Below are 15591 nucleotides of genomic sequence, written 5' to 3' on the forward strand. Positions count from 1 at the left end.
CGGTTCCATTTACGAGCTTACTCGTGTGACTCGCCAGAACTAATTGAAGGCTTAGTTATAATAATTTCTTAGTTTTTGTCTCCTGCTCCCGCGGGACCATGTACTTATAATTGGTAACTGTATTACTTTCGTTAACACACGCCTTAAGCATTGCCTGCAATTAGACTATGGTTTTAATTTTAATTTAACCTCACTGTTTTTTTCAGATCTACTCTGCACAAATTGTGAATTACTTTAGCTGCTTCAACCAGTACCGCAATACTGTCGGTAACTTTTCCCGCCCCCCCCCCTTTTTTATTATAGTTTGTTCACCTATAGGTTTCCACCTATAGCCTAAACCTAATGTTTGTTTTGCTCACAGATTGTGATGAAAATGCAAAAACCAGACGAATTTGAACGCTAAACGTAGATTAATAAATTATTTAGCCTTGACAACAACAAACATAGTAAGTCTTCATCCTAAATAAGTGACCATTGTGTACCTCTATGAGGATCACTATATAAATGATTCATTCCTTCCCTGTTCTTCCAGGCTCTTAGATCTATCCACTGAGCCGTCTGATTTTCGAATCCCTTACTTTGATGTAAGTTAGATTCAGTCGTCCATTTAAGTAAGCCACGTTCCTTAAATAGCACGCAGCCACGCATGTACTCTAAAACTAAATCCAGTGATTATAAAAGCGCGCCAATTCACGTTTGCCAATCCTATTAATTATGAACAAATGTGCATGCTCTATATGCCACTGGGAGCACAATATCACTATGTTAAGAAATAAATCATGTAGGGACAAAGAACTAAAATTACCTTATTTTTAATACTGTTTCAGGAAAGCTCACCACGTCCTGATGATGATCTAAAATTGTTTAGATCGAAACGCCGTCGACCCAATCAAGGAAATTCCCCTACCTTACTGTATATAATTTTGTGGTATATATCCTTGTTTGTGACACTATGTATATAGTTTTATTTTATTTTTTCACTCAGTCACTCGTAGCACTTTGTCACCCTTGTGAGCTCCTGAAAAATATATATGTGTACTAAAAAACATAATAAAGCATTCTATTTATATGATACCCTACAAAAAAGCTTTCTCCCTGGATTGATTCAAGTATAGTCATATTCCACTTTACCAGGACCTCTTCAGGCCACTACAAACCATTGTTTTTCCTTAAAAAATAATTTCTAATTCTAGCATGATAGGATTATGATCAGAAATTATTTTAGGTTGAATATCAATCCTAGCTTTGGTCGCCAGCTCTGCCATTACAAAAAAGTAGTCTAGGCGCACATGGCTTTCGATGAGGTGCAGAGTAAAAGGTATGCCCTGGGGCACCCATTCCTTTTAACCACCACACATCTACTAACCCAAATTGCTTAACAAGACCCTTAGCAGCTTTAAAGACTTTATTTTTCTTCCCATCGTAAAGATAATTGCTTGATATATCAACATTTCCTCCTAAATGGAGATTAAAGTCCCCACATAAAATCAAGGGAGATGGCCAAGTGGCTAACTCAATGCTAAGATAATTCATCTTATCTGGGCCGTCTGAATTAGGACCGTAAATTGAGCAAATGGTCGTCAAAAGACCATCTACCCGTAACTCAATATTCACCCATTGGCTACAGAGATCTTCTTTTACACGCTTGCACTCCCTCCACCCAAATCTTTTCGAGATTGCAACCCCTCTCGTTGTTGACCCTTGACACGTACAGCCCACAAGCTCCAAGCCCAGATCCCTTAGCCACCTCCTGTTGTTCCATGCAATATGTGTCTCCTTTAAAGATAGCAGATCTACCCTCATTGATCTAAGAATCTGAGCCATAATCCCTCTTGTTTTCCTATCGTTCAGGCCACAGATGTTCCAGGAACAGACAGAAAATGTACCTATCCTCAAAAAAAAATTGTTTTATCATAACTGAAGCACTTTGTCTTTGCCATCCCGCCGGACTACCAAATAGTACAAATGCAACAGATACATTTGTAAAAACTTTATTCACCTAATCCTTGCAGCCACTCAAGTACAAAAACCCAATTATACTATTCCTTGCCCCACCACCCCAAACACCCTCCCACCCTTGCCACCCTGAAGATCCCCCCCACCCATAGACTCACCCAAATGAGGCAGAAGGACTGAAAAGTCCCTATTAGCGATGGAGAGAAAGGGTTAAGTGCCCCTCACCGACCCCCCTATCCCCCTGGTATGAAGAAAAAGAAAGAAGAAACTTTCTGCATTACCTATATTGCGACCTTCCCGCTAAATTGTACCCAAGAAATCCTTTGCAGCAATCTCCGAAATAAAAAATAACGTTTTATCCTAATAAATAATTTTGAGCTTTGAAGAATTTAGTAAATAGGCCTGTGCCCCTTTTGCTTGAAACAGCAGGATCAATTGGCACAAATGCCACCTCTGCTGAACTGTAGCTTTACAGTAATCTGGGCGCACAAAGAACTCACAGCCCTTCCCCCTTCTCTTACGGTCTGGCCTTGCTAAATTGTACAAACATTCGCGGAGTAAAAAATTATTTAAGCATATCAGTATTGCTCTAGGTTTACCCTCCACCCCCCTAGAACCACCACGCATCTGAAAAGGGAATCTATGAACCCTCTGCAGCTCAAATTCCCACTTCCACTGGGTCAATTCAGGAAAGGCTTCCGAAAACAGATCTATAACAAATTGATAAATGTCTTTACCTTCCGTTCCTTCCGGAACGCCAAGTACTTGCAAATTGTTCCTCCTTGATTTGTTTTCTAAATCGTTTAACTTCCAGTTTATATCATCCCGTAGAGAATGTAGGGAAGATACATCAGCTTTCTGCTGTACAATTTGATCCTCGATTAAGAAAATTCTGCCCTCTGCTTCCCCAATCCTGGCCGACATCTCCGTGCAGGACTTGACAACACGGCGCGCCGTGTTCTGAGCTTACGGACCGCACCCTGCATCTGCAGGCCTTCTGCTTTTGTCTCCTCATGATGCAACATTATAGCCTGATAAATAGTGGCTAGAGTAACCTCATTCTTTGCCAGTTCACCAAGACAGATAGTTCCTCCACGTGGATCGACAGAGTCCCCTCTGCTGTCACTCAACCCCCCAAGTTGTGGTAAAAAAGTATGATCCAGAATAGGAGACCCATCATTGCTTAGTCCGACGCTGGGCGGGAGGTTGGATAATTCCTTTGTTTCTTTTACCTTTTGTACAGTACTTCTTTCCCCGGAAGTTAGCATACTATTTTCCTCTTCATCCGCTGGGGCTGAGCTAGTCAAACTCCTGTCCTATGCCCAGTCACCTTCAATACGCTCAATCTCCGAGGTATTAGAAACATCTGACTTAGAAAAAAAATTCTGCCTGAATCCCCAGAGTCTGCCTCTATAATCGCATCTCTGCTGGATGTTTCCCTGCTCTCACATTACCAATGACCACTTGTATAGTGGAAAAGTCATTCTGCACAATGAGAAGGGTAAAAACCTGGTTGAGGATAACAATGGCAGATGATTGCTTATTAGGTTAGTTCATGATGAGCATACATCAAGCAAAAATTGATGAAAACTAACATTGGCTGACTGAGAAAGTAATTGATAAATTTGCATAAGACCACATACGTTTACAATTCCATTTTAAATTTCAGTAACCACTGAACAAAAACTATGTAAAACTACTCATTGAAAAATGTGACTGTTACATTTTTGCAAGGGTGTAGAAGTTTGCAGTTCTTAACCTGCAAGTTATCTCGTTAAAAATAAATGTAAATGACTTAATTTCCAATTTGGATGAGAACAGTTGTTATTTATATACATTTATTTAAGATAAATTATTTAATGTTATTTATTTAAATATATTTAAGTTAATACATTTTTAATAAATACATTTATATTATATTTTAATAGTCATTAGTTTGTGCACGTTAACACCAAATGCAGATTCTACGTGTTTTTTTCTTCTTATAATTCAGTTACAGTGTGTGTAGGAAACATGTGGTGCATTTAATAGTGTTAACATGAAAACAGATTAGAAATTGCTAATCAGACAATGGCAACTTGATCCTTCTATTAACCTTTTGCATCAGGTTTCACAATCCTTTGCATGCCGGCACTTTATGTGACAATGACTATATGCCCATGCTGTTTGACGTTATCAAAAAGGGTCGAAGTACGCATGATGTTAAAATTATGCCCCCCACTGAAATTCTGTGGACGCCAATGCTACGTGCTGATTGAAATAACATAATTGATGAAAAGACATAAAATGTGAAAACTTACAAAAGAAGCAAATATGTCAAAAAAGTGTGGAAGTAGGCTTATGCAACTTGCTTTTCAGGACTGAGCCCTAGGTAGGTAAGCCTAAGTTCTACAAGACATAAGTATACCTTTCATGCAGTATGATTGATCTGGCCATTTAAATGGAGAAATGGGTGCAGCTCTACACTTCCAGCCCAAGGTTAGACTGTAGTGCCATCTGGCTGTCATCAAAAAGTTTCCCAGTGTGAGTCCACTATAGAAGGTAAAAAGCTTCTCTGACAGGCAACCATTTGTAATAGGAGAATTAAACAGCTCTCCCCTGGGGTGCGCAGTTTACAGGTTCCGCTCAAAACTTTCAATCTAGTAATACAATGGACCATGTTCTATTCAAAGAATTAGCGTGGATTTGTGAGTTGTTTAGCAAACCCTCCCTATCCAGACTTCCAGAAATCAAATATACGGAAGCAAAACGTCAAAATATTTTATTTTCACAGTTTTTCTTTTTACGTTTCTAAATGATCTGCTATAAATAAATTTAATCATCGGCATTTATTAATGTATACTTAAGACGCGGGGCAGATTCATGTTAACTGGCGCATCCCCAGGGATGCGCCAGTTAATGTGCGCCACAGTGCGCCACAGCTCCGCCACCCATGGTGCGCCGCATTTACAATGCGGCGCACCATGGGGCAAAAACGGCACAGATGCGTGACGCATCTGTGCCGTAAAGGCGGCGCATTGCTGGAGTTGCGTCGCAAGCGCGACGCAGCTCCAGCAAGGCTCGGGGGTGCCCTATCTGACCAATGCTGCATCAAGACCTACGCCTGCTTCAAGCAGGCGCAGGCTTTTGACGCAGCATTGGCCTGAAAGTGACTGAGTGAAATCTTATAGATTTCACTCAGCCACTTTTGCGAGGCGCACCTGCCCCGGAACGCCCACCCTGCGCCGGAACGCCCACAAGCGGCGCAGGGCTTTACAACAGTGACGCATCTGCCTAGATGCGTCACGTTGTAAATCGTTCGTAGGGATGCGCCACGTTTACGCCACCTTGCGTGACGCAACAGCGGCGTAAACGTGGCGCAAGGGCCTCATAAATCTGCCCCTACGTTTAAATGTTGGCTGTGCAATGTCTCTTTAAGATATTTGAAGTAGCCTTTTTTTTTTTAGCCTTTTAGCTCCTTGAAATAGCCTTGACTTTATCAGGCCACGGCATTAGCTGTATCAGATATATATGACTAATTCGAGCTTGCTTTGATCGCCATCCCATCCAAGCCTCTGAGTTTTTCTTCATTCAGAAGGAATCACACTTGTTTTTGCAAATGAGTCAGCCCAACACCCGAACAAAACTGAAGAAGGTTCTTCCATTTTTAAATGAAACACCATTCAAAGCTTTCATAATGGACGAGTTCTGCTTTTATCCACAACTGCAGACATGCCTGCTCTTGCAAGAATTTTCTTGGAAATGTAACGACTCAAGAGTGCAAATATTGTTTGTCAGGCAGGCGTATTATGCGCGAACGTGTGATGTCCTTAAAACGAGTTTGCTTGCAGTAACTTGTGTCTGTGTTAGATGACGTCATGTGATTACTGAAAACGTTCACACATATATTTCGACAGAAAATAAAATTACGGACCCATCCTATAACTTTGTAGGTGATTGGCTAGGGTGGAAGAGAAGCGTTTTTGCATATAGAACCCCGTTAATTCATGGCTTTCCTCCTCCGTGCTGCGCTAATTTCTCCAGTTGCTTGTTCTCTGATCTGTATGCGGCGATTAATAGCATTTTCATTTTTTTGGCTTTAATCAGTGCACACCTAATGACTTTTTGAGTGAGCGCCTTGCCTCTGCTCTGCGTGTGTGCGCTTGACCCTGCAGCTGTCTGGAGGGGTCTATTCTCATTAGCGGTGCATCGAGACCGTCTCGTCTCTCCACAACCAAACGGAGCAAGTCTGTGCCCCGCAGGACGTCCTGCGTGAGAAGTGTGAACATGACCGTGAGTAAACAGGGAGTACAGTACAGCAGGGCCGGTCCTAGGACTTTTGGGGCCCTGGGCGAAAGGGAAGATGTGAGGCCCCTCTAATTTGGGACATCTAATGCCGGCGTTAGTGCTGGTGGCCGTCGGTGCGACAATGTTAGTTGGTCGACTCGTCCAATGAGCTCCTTCGCTATGAATTCCCTCACTACCACCCTGTAACAGTGCTCCTCAAGTTATGCTATGTAGATTTATTCTATGCAGATTTATAAAGCAGATAGCCGCCTGAGGGCTTCCCCGTGCTGCGTGAGTGGATCACTGTGTACACTAGCGGGAGGCGGTACATGTCTAGAGCAAGTGGGGGTAAAGCCATGTTTTAAGGATTTTTTTTAGTCAGGTCTTGTTCATTTAGTTTCTGAGCTCAGTGGGCATAGCATTCCAAAGCATAGGGGTCAAATGCGAGAAGGATACAACCCCCAATCTGATCATTTGTACCTTTAGCAATCAAGCATTGGAGGATGTTACGGTACTGCTAGGAGTGTAAGGTATCAGAAGAGCCACTATCGAGGAGGGTCCATTATAGTTGATTCCCCTATGCGCCAAGTAAAGTGCCTTGAAATCTACCCTTTCCTCCACTTGAAGCCAGTGCAAGCCGCGTTACTTTAACGGCCGCACGACCAATGCTTGTTATTTGTTACCCTTGTTTTTACTTCACTTTCTCCTCTCATATTACCTCTCAGTCACTTTCTTTTCTTCATCAGTTTTCTCCCTCTCACGTTTTCTTCCATCAGATCCCCTATTAGTTTTCTCCCTTCACATTTTCCTCTCGCTCAACCTTCCCCAAATAGCTTTCTCTTCTCACACCCTCTTCTCCCTTAATCTCAATATCCGCCCTCACTTCCCCTTAGTAGCCTTTCCCCCTTTTCTTTGCCTAAATGCCCTCTCTTTCCAGCACTCTTTCTCCCCATTTCATCCACATGATTACTTTCCTGGACTTTCTCTTCTCACTTCCTCCTTACTGGCTTTCTCCAATATCTCTCTCTCTATCACATTCCGCTCTTCTCTTCCTCAAGATGCCCTGGTCTGACCACACTTTCTCTTCTCCTTACGTCATCCTCCTCTCGCTCATGCTACCCTCCATCCATCACTTGCTCACTCACAGTGGTGCAGTGATTCTTCGATGGGCCATAACGAAAGCAAAGAAAAGTGTTCCCCGCCCCATGGTTGGGTAGTAAAAGACGACCATAAATAATGTGCAGTGGGTCCTTCACGCCCTCGGTCCTGGTGCCACCGCCCAAACATTTACTTAGTTGTTCTAAAGCGCAGGGTACAGCACAGACCCAGATGTCAACCAACACACACAACACATGTGACAACATAAAATCAATAATTCTAAAGCATCTTCATTGCTCCTTTACCTTTGGAACAACAGAAGGGTTATTTATGGGGTGCTATAGCACCATACTCACCCCTATTCCCAGCGCATGTGAAAATTCTCTGGACGGCCCCCACAGCAAATGCACCCACAAATGTAAAACTCTGCTGTGTTACATGGACTGTGGCAGTAAAGTCAGGCATGACTCACAGTTCCAGAACGTGAGGGGATTTGCAGTTTCATATTATGTGAAATCAGCTCTAAGGCATTAGAGAGCTTTACATGATCACCAGTTACCTTACAAAAGGATATTTTCATTTTTTAGGGGCATGTGCAAATAGATATATGCCCAGAATCACAGGATGTTCAGCAGACGCTGGGACTCTAACCTAGTTCCTCAGTTCTATTAAGCTGCTCAATGCGCACAAAGCCCAGGGGAAAGTGTTTAGTCCCATGGGCTTCAGAGCCATACTTTAGTGCTACAAAGGTCAGGAGATGGGGTGGGGGGCCCTACCCTGGGTGTCACCATTCTGAATAACGACTGTATGTCCCAGGGCAGGGGGCCCCACACTTGGGCCTAGAGGTCTGATCCATTGCTGCATGGCACAAGGGGCCTCTCCTACCCTGGGCCTCTTTGTGCTGGATAAGGGATGTGAGGCCGAGAGAAGGGGGCCCCACACTTGGGCCATGATCCAAAGCATGGAAGCCCAGGGAAGTGGGGACCACCTCCCCTGGGCTTAGAAGAGGTGTGTGGCTTTGACTATAAACTTTGCTAAGCCACAGCTTCTCCCTCTTCTACTTTGCCGCCCCTCCTCACCTATTACTTTTCAGCCGATCCTGAAAACAAAAGGGCCATTTGTTGCGTGGTAACGCAAATGGCACCTTTTCAACAGAGCACAGCCCCGCCCTTGACCTGCTCACACACAATAGTCTTCCCTGCTGTCCCAAGATCCCCCCCCCCCGGCCATTCTTTCCATCCCCCATGCCCGTTATCCCAGGGCTGACACCACGCCTTTGGCACCTCATTAGCTACATGTAAAATTGCAGTGATCGGAGGGGAGGGGGCCCCGGAGGAGCAGGTGGCCTGACTTTAATGAAGCCTTTCACGTCGAAGCGAGGCCGAAGCGAGGCCCCAGCGAGGCCCCATGTTTTTGAGCTGAGCGCGAGGCCCTGGGCAGCTGCCCATACTGCCCATGCCTAGCGCCGGCCCTGCAGTACAGGGTCGCCTTCTTTACAAATGACAGTTGCAGTCAGTCTGCGTAGTGTTTCATGCTAATTTTGGAACACGTTTTTTATTATCCGAAAACTTAGCACGATCCAGTGAAAAGGAAATGTGGAGAACGTCGTACTCTGTAATGAGATAACGTACTGCAGGTTGCCTGATCACACACTCGCCCACGCAACACAGGAGCCTTTTTCAATTAAAACAAAGCTGTGACCCAAGACAATCCGAATGGATAATAAAGGTAAGGCAATTTCTAAAATCGAAACCTCAAGGTCAGGAATACAGGGTCAGGGTCCAATTCCACTTGTTTTCATTTTCACTTTCTAAATCGTTGTAACGTTAAATTGTAGAAGAGAACATGGTCAGCGACTAGCTGCCGCCTCCCCCCCAATCCGGCACCCAACACCCAGGAACGTGGACACGAGACGTGTTTTACTTTTTGGAAGGCGGGCGCTAGTCGCCCGGCCGTATTTATTAAAGTATGAAATTAAAAAGGTTTTAATTGCATAATCAACAATGAATACAAAAATCAGCAGGACATTCAGTTATACAATTGTTATCAACAAGTTTGAGAGCCTGACCTTAACAAAACTCTAATACAAGTTGTTCCTAGCTTAAACTAAACATCCTATCTTGATTTTTGTACATTTCTGGCCATATGGCAGGGTCACTACCGGTGTCAGGTCCTACAAGCTGCGCCTCCCCCATAGAAGTGCGCATGCGCAGTGTTACCCCGGGAATTGCCCGGTCTACGCCCCAAACTCCATTTACCCACTAAAGGAGGGCCCTTACTCTGCGCCGGTGGCGTCATGAGTCCACGCGCGCGGGGTGGCTACCAGCCTAAGGAAAGCGTGAACTACTCCTACCCGCGCTCCTTTGCATATTACCTTGCCCCTGGAGTACTGGGAGTGGCCCGCAGGCCCCTCCCCCCGGGCGGGAACCTCCATAGGATGATGCCCGCCCCCTCAGACCTCCAATATGTGCTCACCGATAATGACCTTACCGCATGCCCCATACCTAATAAATACGACGACCTATGGAAAAAATTCTAAAGGACAACTACACTGGCTAATAAATAACAGTATCCACGCATAGCTAAAGGGGAAAAAAGGCCTAACGACACATGGCATAAAATTACAATTCGGTTCACACATGTTACTCAAAATCACAATATCAACGTATAGCTACAAAGGGAAAAAAGGCCTAAAGACACATATCTTCAATTACGGTTCACTGCACACATAACTTTTCTACAAAGGGGAAAAAATCCTGACAACAGATCACAAAATACAACAACAGCCTACTCTCTCCCGCGGTCCATACCTTTGAAACTTACCATTAAACCGGACATAACGCTGCTTAAACTTTGTACCAAGGGATGGTGGGTGGGAAACAAAGAAGCCCCGAACGTGGGGCACAACGTTCAGCGAGGGAGCGTCCAGGGACAAGGGGGTCTCCTGGGCGCTCCCTACCTCTTATTCCCGAGGGGCCGGGTGGCCCCTCCTAACGCCCGCCCCCCCCGACCCGGAACCAGTCCATTGAATCCGGGTCAGGAGGGGCGCCGGCCAATCGGCGGTGGGCCGCGCCCCCAGGGCACGCCCCCACCGTCGAAGGACCCGGGAGAGGAGGTGAGACGGTCGCCGCGCCGCCATGCGTGCGGGGGGGCCGAGGGCCCCCCCTTTTCAGTTGCGCCCTTGGAATCTCAACATCACTCGACAGTCCCAACAGGATGCACTTCAGATCGAGTGGAATGGTTTCACCCTCCACCCGACTCAGTTCCATCACCACCCTCTTCCAGTATACCAGACTAGCCGGGCCGCTCCCCAGGGTATGGATGATCCCCCTCCCGTCCCACGGAGGCGACAGTCCTGGGAAATGAGGACACTCTAAGCTCAAAAACCACACACAATAACAAAATGTGTCAAAAAAATGTATGCATACATTCTGAAAAAGAGAAATTGTTATGTTTTGAGTTGAGAAGATGCACATAATTGTTTCCTTGCCATGTGTTGAGCGGCTCCTCGTAACTGAGCTGCAGAATGGTTTACATCATTTCTGTCAGTTAAAAAGGCAGATGGTAAGCGATAACACTGCAGATGTTTAATGCACACCAGATTTTTCAATAAACTCTGTTTCTCCAGCATTAGCCATGGCATAAACACATCGATATTTTAACTAGCCTAGCCTTTCTGCAAGCTGGCAACACGTTTAGTTTTCCAAGGACAAACTCTGGCATCCTGCACATAACTATGTGTGGAGGAAATCACCTGGCGAGTGGAAGCTGTTATCACAATGAAACACTCGACCGCAAAGGACCCTTCAATCTCCAGTGAGCATTTGTTTTGTGATAAGGTGTACTTTTGGAGAAGGGAAGAGGACATCAGAGCACCTTGCTTAAAAATTGACAGCCCCGGATATGTATCTTTTAAAGTGGTGTGGAACACACTAAGAATGCATTTGGGATCAGCTAAACGCCAGAACTACGAGAGCACAGACAGGTTCAGATGAACTTCTGTCCATGCGTCTTAAAGAAGTTTTAGCATTTCAGTATTTCAAACCACATAATTTTTTTTCTACCAATGCAGGCCATTTATTGTGAAGCAAAAAGTAAATTTTGTGTTGAAAATAAGGACACATTTTGGCTTAATCCTTCCTGTACAGTGCTTAATATTTGTTAACAGAAGTCCAAAGCCAACCAAAAGGCTGAACTCTTTATAACGGCGTGCTAGAATTGTCGTATTTTCTGCAATCTGTAAATTTCAGTGATGAAATATTCGAATAATTTGCCACTTCTCCTTCGTGCCAAGATACTGATTAGCTCCGGGCACTTATTGAACAGTAGAACATCTAGTGGTCTATTCACACAAAAAGTAGGAAATGTTCTCTGGGCTATTTACATTTACTTCCGAGTATACATTTACTACTTATTGATTTCACTAACTCCTCTGGCAATGCAAATTAAAAAAGCTGAACTTGAAGTAGGTTTTCATCCGGATTACTTGTAAAATCACATAATTTGCTTGTTGGAAATGCATATCCTCTGTACCAAGTTCCATATAGTGTTTTTCAGGTTTCGCCTGGCGATCCGCTGCGCAGCAGCGTTCGCGCAGGCGAAATCTTTTGAGAACAGTATGTGGCTTTGTCCCGCCTCTCTTTTCCATTGAAAGAGAGAGGCGTCCGTCATTGTCCGAGGCGATTCGTGGGCGTTCCGGCGATTTTTTCCCTCTCCGCCCCTCTGTGAACGTCATTGCGGCGGTGGGCGGATGTTTTTTTTTTTTTTGGCCGTCATGTTTTGGTCATATTCAAAGTGTCTTTAGAAGGGGTGGGCTGTGCGATTTTAGTGGTTCTGCAAGGTCTCGCTGGGAGGGCCGGATACTCGACATGCACGGACGGCCTGGAAGCGAGTCGGAACTCGGATGAAGACCTCACGCTGACCGGAGTTGGAGCAGGTACGGGGGTCGTTTAACTAGTGACTTCGGCCTGCTAGTGAGAGTCTGTGTGGTGTCGTGTATTTTTTACACCAACCACAGACCTCCAGATTACAGCGCAGTCACAGCTAACACCAGAAACACAAATCTGACTAGTTTAACATTTTCTTCCATTCTTGGCCCAAGTGTAGATTCCGTTTCCCACGCTTTCTGAAAAGTATGCATTATTAGTACAAGTTCACCTGTTACTCCCATGCAACCATGGCATTTAAGAATCCCCCTCCTCCGCAGTCATTCTTTCCCTGCTGTGAAGCTTTACAATTTCTCCGGCTGTTGATGGGTTTTACCTCCGCTCCCCAGGCAGTGCCTACGTTCGGCGAGCGCTAGGGACTGCAAGGAAGGCGTTCTCCCAAACCGGAAGTCAAGGATCCACCTCAGAAAAAGGCAACCGAAGAACTAAATGCCAATGTCTTGCTTGACGCTCATGCCATACAACGGCCCCGAACGCACAATATTATTGTGGCTCTCAGGCGGCAAAGTGTGGAAGGAACTCAGTGAATGTTTAACAAAGAGGTCACAGACTCGATGCCCAGCAGGGAGTCTACACAGTCTCAGTCCACACAGGACAACAAAATGAGTTCTGTTAAGTTGTATATGAATAACCACCCCCGTTCAGAAACATAGTTAACTTTTGTGCAGCAGGTACAGTGGCACTGGGGTCCCTTCACCCCGAGGAGGCCTGTCCTTTAACACTAGCTCAGGTGCATGGGGCACTTGGTTCATGCTTGCATTTGGGGCACTGGCAAGCACGCTACAACATGGCACCCATTAGTCAAAACATCACTTGGATATTCTAATATCATTAACCATCTATGTCTTGTGGAACCTCTCAGGAGTACAGAGTTGCAGAAAATGAGCACACTGGACAGTTGTCTAAAACAAATAGCTGTGGCTCTGGGTGGGTGTGTGTGGCTCTGGGTGGGTGTGTGTGGCTCTGGGTGGGTGGGTGTGGCTCTGGGTGTGTGTGTGTGAGTGTGGCTCTGGGTGTGTGTGGCTCTGGCTGTGAGTGTGTGTGTGTGGCTATGGGTGTGTGTGTGTGTGGCTCGGGGTGTGTGTGTGGCTCTGGGTGTGTGTGTGTGTGGCTCTGGGTGTGTGTGTGTGTGTGGCTGGCTCTGGGTGTGTGTGCGTGGCTCTAGGTGTGTGTGTGTGGTAGTAATTGCTGTCTGCTGAGCTCGTCCTTAGGGTGCAATAGGTCTCACATTTGCGAGAGATTAAGCTATTGGCAATGTAAATGACAATGCCATTTATTTATCTGTTTTCAAAACCAACAAATAAATACAAATTTTGTCATTTACAATGCCAATAGCTCTAACTTTTCCAAAGGCGAAACTGTTGCATTGTAAATGCTTGCTGTTTCTTTTTACTTCTCAGGGAAAATATTTATTCCCAGGAGAAACCTCTTCCCCGACATCTCCAGCAAATTGTGGGGTGATCCATTACTAGTCTGGCCCTGTAAACGGTATTCACACCAGCTCTTGACCAATGCAAAAATACTGCTCTTTCCACTTGAAATAGTGAATCTGAGAAGTTGGTGAATGCCCCACAAAGTACCTGTTTGTGGGCATTCAAAAGCGTCTAAGGCAAACCACGCCCTGAAATACCCGATTTGTCACCACTTGAGTGGGATTTATGGGTGTGACGATCTCTGAACTTGTGTCGGGGATCTGCACGCATGTTCATATACATGTGCCCTTTGCGAATTCCAGGCAGGTGTAACTGAAGTACATCCAGTCATAAACTTATACCTAAGGCCTAATTTAAATTTGTGATTTCTAACAAAAAAGGCACCCCAGGTATACTATTTCAGGTTCGGGAAAAAGGGATAAACAAAACATCAATCATAAATAAACATTTCTGGTTCACATATGTGTATTGATGAAAGGAATGAATCCATAATAGACTTTAACATAAAAAATTCCTTCACATTTTTATTTTGCTATGCATAACTTGCTTTCATTTTACAAATCATTAATTTCTTTAATTTCACGGGCTTTCATTACATAACTTTCATTTTTCATTCATCCTTATTTTCTTCATATTTTTCTTTAAAAAAACAGACAAATACATGCATCCCACCAACAGCACAACTACAATAAATAAATCAATATAATATAAAATATAACTAACCACCCCACTAATAAAACACTTGCTCTCATTTAACACTACACTCATACACACTCCATTCACATATTTTCCATGACTCACCTATAAGTTATTTAATAAACCAACAATAAGACCACTTCTAATTCAGTCTTCCATTGTTGCATCTTGATCTGTGTTTTCCAAACATTATTTGTGAACGCACGTTTCGGTGGATGACAAGTTCTCATTGCCAGCTTCTTCAGGATCCATGACCAACTATTTTTCGACTTTGACCCAGTACAAAAAGTAGGGTATATTAAAAGAATGAGAAACATCCATATATCAGGGTCAAGACAAGCTGAGTGAATGAGAAATAGCTTCATAAATAAGTATTCACGAATTTAACTTCATAAATAGCTCGACCAAATCACAACTCACCAACCATCATGCCTTGTCAAAAAACAGAAATAGTGCAGAAAATAATAAATCATAAATATAGAAACAGGTAGATCTCCCCTCCACCACTGCTAACAGCCCCACAGTTCATACCCTTCACAACTAGAAACAAATTGTGGTGGCAAGGATGAATCCAGAAATGTTCCATCAGTTCCTCATACCTAGCGTTTCCATAAAAACCATTAATTTTGCACCCACACATATATTGATCCTATATCGATCCAATCCAGCAAGCTTAAGTTTAAAGGAGGTTAAGAGGTATCTTCTCTCGTACCACCAGATTACTCCTTCCTTTGTACAGTAAATGACACTAGGGAGTATCAATTCCAAACCCGTCCTAATGAAAGTCAAGGACACATAAGCAGCAAGGGTAGATTATTTATTTTTATGTATTTTATTTGTAGAGTTTTATATAGCGCGGACTTGACCCTTGGGTATCAGATCGCTTCACAGTTACATTTGTATTACATTGCGAGTAGCAGCATTACTATATCTAATATTCCTGTACATGACTTTCTTCTCGGTTTCAACAAAACAAGCAATTATTTAAAAAAAAATGTTTACAAGGCCTAACAGTATTTCTATACCCATGGCTCTGATGTGCTTTCCGTGGGCTCTACCACAGGTCTGGTTCAGGATCGACTTTTTGGTATTAGTCAAGCTGCTAAAGAACAGTCTAGCCTTATGGAAGGAACTTGCTCATTAGGAAGCTCTTTGCTTCCTTCTTGAATGTTGCTATGTTTGCAATTTTTCGAATG

At 44.1% G+C, this 15591-nt stretch overlaps 1 protein-coding gene across 2 annotated transcripts in view; it reads left to right on the forward strand.

Annotated features, from left to right (window-relative positions):
* FSHR (follicle stimulating hormone receptor) overlaps positions 1-15591 on the forward strand; it is a 1957424-nt gene that overhangs the window by 1216357 nt on the left and 725476 nt on the right. The window lies entirely within an intron of this gene.

Source organism: Lissotriton helveticus, chromosome 6 (assembly GCF_964261635.1).
Source record: "Lissotriton helveticus chromosome 6, aLisHel1.1, whole genome shotgun sequence".
NCBI lineage: Eukaryota > Metazoa > Chordata > Amphibia > Caudata > Salamandridae > Lissotriton > Lissotriton helveticus.